This window comes from Halichoerus grypus, chromosome 2 (genome assembly GCF_964656455.1).
Source record: "Halichoerus grypus chromosome 2, mHalGry1.hap1.1, whole genome shotgun sequence".
Taxonomy (NCBI): domain Eukaryota; kingdom Metazoa; phylum Chordata; class Mammalia; order Carnivora; family Phocidae; genus Halichoerus; species Halichoerus grypus.
The window spans coordinates 185,297,265-185,302,981 of NC_135713.1; positions in this window are offsets into that span (position 1 = coordinate 185,297,265).

Sequence of the window (5,717 nt, forward strand, 5' to 3'; positions counted from 1 at the left end):
CCATCCCGGGACTCCAGGATCATGACCTGAGCCAAAGGCAGTCGCTTAACCAACTGAGCCACCCAGGCGCCCCCGTTTTATTTTATTTTTTTTTAATAACATCTTTTATTTTGAGGTAATTGTAGATTCGCAGGCCAGTTGCCGAAAAGAGTACAGAGAGATCCTATGTACCCTTTACGCAGTTTCCCCCAACATTTTGCAAAACTTTGGTCTAATCTCACAACCGGGATATTGACACTGACCCATCCGATGGTTGTACTGAGATGTCCCAGTTTACTGGCTCTCATTCACATGTAGTTTCATGCAGTTGTATTGTGTGAATGTTTCTTATCCACCAGCAGAGTCAGGGTGCAGCTCTGTCACCACATGGACCCCTGGCATAGGCCTTCAGACCACACCCCCCTTCCCTTTCCTTCCAAGCCTAGCTGCAACCTAAGCTCTGGCAATCACTGGTTTAGTCTCCATTTCTGTAATGTTGAAGTTTCAAGAGTGTTAAGTAAATGGAATATATAGTATGTAACTTAAAACACTTTGCAAATTTAGCATAATTCCCTGGAGACTTCAGTCAAGTTCTTGCATGGATCAGGTTTGTTCCTTTTTATTGTTGAGTAATATTCCATCCTGTGTCTTTTTCTTTTTAAAAGATTTTACTGAGGGCGCCTGGGTGGCTCAGTCGGTTAAGCATCTGCTCTCGGCTCAGGTCATGATCCCAGGGTCCTGGGATTGAGTCCCGCTTTGGGCTCCCTGCTCAGTGGGGAGCCTGCTTCTCCCTCTCCTTCAGCCTGCCGCTCCCCCTGCTTGTGCTGTCAAATAAATAAATAAAACCTTTTTTTTTTTTATTTGCCAGAGAGAGAGAGCAAGAGTCAGAACGAGAGAGAGAGAGAGAGAGAGCTCAAGGGAAGAGGTTTCTTTGCCACCTAGAGCTCCAGCCCGGAATGCTGGGAATCCTGAAGCCTGGGATTCTGAGACACTCCTATATCCTGACAACCACCACGCTTCCCCACCCTCAATCCTGTCCCTTGAGCTCAAATGAGCTTGTTAGATGTGATTGACCTAGATTATAGTCTTTTGGGACAGAAACTGGTTTCTTTCCTTTTCTTTTTGATTTTTAAAAACTTTCTATTTTGAAATAATTATAGATTCACAGAAAGTTGCAAAGATAGTACAAAGATGTTTCTTGTCTGCTTCACTCAGTTTCACCCAATGGGTATGTTTTTTATGTCACTGTAGTACAATACAGAACCCAAGCAAATTACCTTGGTACAATGTGTGCGTCGTTCTCCTTCTGAACTGTGACTTTGTTTTCACCAAGAAAGCAGGGGGGGAAACTTCAGTGGACACAGCCTAAAGGCCCCTGAGTAGGCACGGGCCTAAGAGCCCCCAGAGTGGGGGTGTCTCGGCCCCCTCTTTTTATATTCTAGTACTTCTGCTTAAAAGTCCTTTGCATTCTGGGCCCCTTCTCTGACTTCACTGCTCCCTTCCCCTTTGTAGAGACCCTCAGAATACAATCCCATTTTTGCCTGCCATTTCTGTTCCTCAGCCGCTTCAAAAGCACTTTTTTTTTAAAAGATTTTATTTATTTATTTGAGAGAGAGAGAGAGAGATCACAGAGGGAGAAGGAGAAGCAGACTCCCCACTGAGCAGGGAGCCCGAAGTAGGGCTCGATCCCAGGACCCTGAGATCACGACCCGAGCCGAAGGCAGACGCTTCACCGACTGAACCACCCAGGTGCCCCCAAAAGCACTTTTATAAGACATCATTGATTTGGTCACACCTTTGTTAACACTCAGGTCTCACAGCCCTTCCATCCTCAGTCTGTGAGATCACTTCCCTTACCTTTGCATCCTTAAATTGCTTTTGTGGGTGACTGTCTCTTTTCACCATCAGATCAGGAGACCCCTGAAGCCCAAGACGCTCACCCTCAGCAGTTGAAATGTTCCCTGAGGGCAGAGGGAATGTCTTCATTAATCTTGTAGATACCTCAAGGGAAGAACTTTTCTGTTTTTTAAAATCCTGGCCCTGTGCTAGTTCTGCACACTGTGGGTGCTCAATAAATGTTGATTGACTGAGTAAACAATAGACTTAGTCCCCGGAGTGTCATACTCCTTCTTTCCACAGGGAGAAAGTAACAACATTAGGCAGAGCAGGCTGGATCCCTTAATATGATTATCTGAAATTTGTGGCTGGTGACTCTCTCCCCCAACTTTATTGGGTACATTCATCTCCACAGAATAGATATTCCCAGAGACCACTAATGCTGCTGGCCCAAATGGTGGACTACTAATGATTGCCCTGACCCTGTTCATCTTGAGTCCCTCACAACTGAAGCTGCTGCCTGCTTCCAGCCCAAGACAGGGGGAGGACCCCACGCTGTTTTGGCACGGGTTCTACTGAAATAAGTATGCTCTAACCAAGTTCAATACTGTGGGCCCAGCTCTGCGTCTGTATGTAAGACATTCTACCGTGAGTCAATGGATGACCTTAGCAAGTAATTTTTTTAACCTTTTAAAAAATACAACTTGAGATAGAATTCACACAGCGTACAGTTTACCCATTTAAAGTGTATAATTCAGGGCCCCTGGGTGGCTCAGTTGGTTGAGCGACTGACTGCCTCTGGCTCAGGTCATGATCCTGGAGTTCCGGGATCGAGTCCCACATCAAGTCCTGCATCAGGCTCCCTGCTCAGCTGGGAGTCTGCTTCTCCCTCTGACCCTCGACCCTCCCCCCTCTTGTGTTTTCTCTCAAATAAAATATTAAAAAAATAAAGTGTAGCCCCGTATTGGGCTCCCTGCTCGGCAGGAAGCCTGCTTCTCCCTCTCCCACTCCCCCAGCTTGTGTTCCCTCTCTTGCTGTGTCTCTCTCTGTCAAATAAATAAATATAATCTTTAAAAAAAATAAAGTGTATAATTCAAGTTTGTAGCATATTGAGTTGTGCAACCATCTCCACAATAAATTATAGAACATTTTCTTTACCCGCCCCCGAAAGAAACTCTTTACCCATGAGCAGTGACTCTCCAATTTCCCCCCAACCCTCAGCCCTAGGAAAACATCTATTTTGTTTCTACGGATTTGCCTATCTTGGGTGTTTCATATAAATGGAATCATATACTACGTGGTCTTTTGTGATGGGCTTCTTCCACTTAGCATGTTTTCAGGGTCCTTCCATGTTGTGACATAGCAGTACTCAGTTCCTTTTTTTTTTTTTTTTTTTTAGTGGGCTCCATGCCGGAGCACAACACGGGGCTTGAACTCACAACACTGAGATCAGAGTTGAATGCTTAACCAATTGAGCCACCCAAGGGCCTCTCCTTTTTTTAATTTTATTTTTAAGTAATCTCTACATTCAATGTGGGGCTCAAAGTCACAACCCCCAGATCACGAATCACATGCTCCATCAACTGAGTCAGCCAGGTACCCCTCAATCCCTTTTTTTGGCCAAGTAATACCTCATCCTCTAGATATACTGTATTTTATTTACCCATTCATCAGCTGATGGGCATTGGGGTTGTTTCCACTTTAAGCAAGTTATTTCTCCAGGTTTCAACTTATTCATCTATAAAAATGGGAGTTGATAGCTGTCTGCTTCAGAGATTACTGAAAGTAGACATGGAATATATGAATATATGCTTCCTAGTCTGAACTAGGAAGCACACATGCAGAGACATATTAATATTTACATGAGAGCAACTGAGAGTGCTGGGGCTGGTGGCCCGAAGTCTGGCCCATTGTTGGTTCCCTCAGGGCAATTAGGTGTCTCTGGGTCCCCATGTCGAGGCCTGTTTGCTTTTTTTCTAGGTGGCAGTCTGCATCTCTCAGCCCGGGCCTGTCATCTCATTACCATTTGTTGCTAGGAAACCAGGTTAGAGCTGAGCTTGCCACTGCCACGCGAATCACAGGGGAAAGATACTGAAACATCAAGGCCATTTCATGTCATCCCGATTTTTAGCAAGACCAAGAAAAAGGGCTGAAGCCACAGGTGTTCTGGGGTGCCCAGGTTTACGGAATATCTTGCCAACTCTCACTTTCCTGATTTTAATTCGCTTCCTCTCACCTCTCTCTCTCTCTCTCTCACACACACACACACACACACACACACACACACACACACACAGAGTGCCCGAGTGACTTCCCCTCCCCCCGCCCATCAATTAAGTGTGTTAAGTAATGCAAAAACATTTTAATATTAGACCAAGAAGAAGTGAATTAGGAAGGAAAGCTTGTTGCATAAGCACAAAGATGATAAAATCCAATTTAGGCATACGTACTGTTTGCTCCCAGAACTTCCTGCTCCTTCCTGCAGGTATTTTATAGCCGTAACATGTGTGGGTGCAAGGAGGTTAGAGGGGAAAGGCTGGGGTGAGGAGTGGATTATAGAAGAATGATTGTTTCCTTTCGCTAGGAGCTGCCTGGAGCAGAATTTCCCCTTCAAAGCCTTGGTAAGAGCAGCTGGGGATAATGAACAGTGGTTAAAGATGCTTTGTTTTACATCCAGCAAAAAGGATCATTAACACTTGGGTTTTTTAACCAAGCCTGTGGAAGGGCCCCTGCTGCTGTTGATAATCACGGTAACCCTCAGGGTAGCGGGGGCAAAGGGGTGGGTAATTCACCAGAAAATGGTATTCACTGATTTGGATTATGTGCGCCACTGCGCCTCTCCATTCACGTGCTTAATTAAGGGCTGACGAGTACAAAATAAATGAAACTGCACTTCTTCACTGGAACAATCTGGGGAGCCGCGGAAATTCTGCAGAGAGGGAGGGGATCTGCCAGGAAAACAGTGGTACCATCTCCTCATTACGTTTCTGTACTGGAGTTAGTCTTAATGTCACATGATTCTTAAGGGGCAAAAGGCTTGAGTCCAAGGGACCTCTCCTTGAAATCGTGGTACGGGAGGAGGAGGAGTATAGTTTCTTTCTTTCTTGTTTTTTTTAAAGATTTTATTTATTTGAGAGACAAAGAGCACAGGGGAAGGGGCAGAGGGAGAAAATCTCCAAGCAGACGCCCCACTGAGCGCGGAGCCCAATGTGGGGCTTGATCTCAGGACCCTGAGATCATGACCTGAGCTGAAATCAGGAGTCGAACATTTAACCGACTGAGCCACCCAGGCGCCCCAGGAGGAGTGTAGTTTCATCTTCATTTTATCAAAGGAGAAATAAAGACAAGGAGCCATGACGAGGACAATACTAGACAGCTAGTCTAGGGCGTTAACTCACATCAGGGAAAACCCCAGAAGGAAGTTGACTCCACCTTATTTGTGACATCATGTTTTACATCATTCAGAAGTTTTTGTAGAAGTCTCTAGAGTGACCAGCTGGTTGACTGCCTGAGAGTCATTTCTACTTGTTCAGTCCCGAGGCGGGGGCGGGGGTGGGGGGTGGGGAAGAGTAGGGGGTGGTGGTGAGAAAATGGAATTGCTTTCTTATCGTTCAATTAGGCAGATCTGGATGGAGGGAATTGAACCTAGTTCACAAAGGGTTTCCAAATGCACACTGGCCACTTTCACAAAGTGCATGGAAAGAGCAAGAAGCCAGGGCTCCAGATTGCTTAAACTAATGCTCCACCCCCTTCCTCTCCATCTCCAGATCACTGCCAGGACACTCTTGTTGACTAGTTAAGACAAGTGAAATCGACTGGAGGGCTCTACAATTCCCACAAGCCTGTTGGTTCCCCTTTTCTCAGAAGCTTAAAACAAAGGACCTGAAAGTCAAATGACCCAA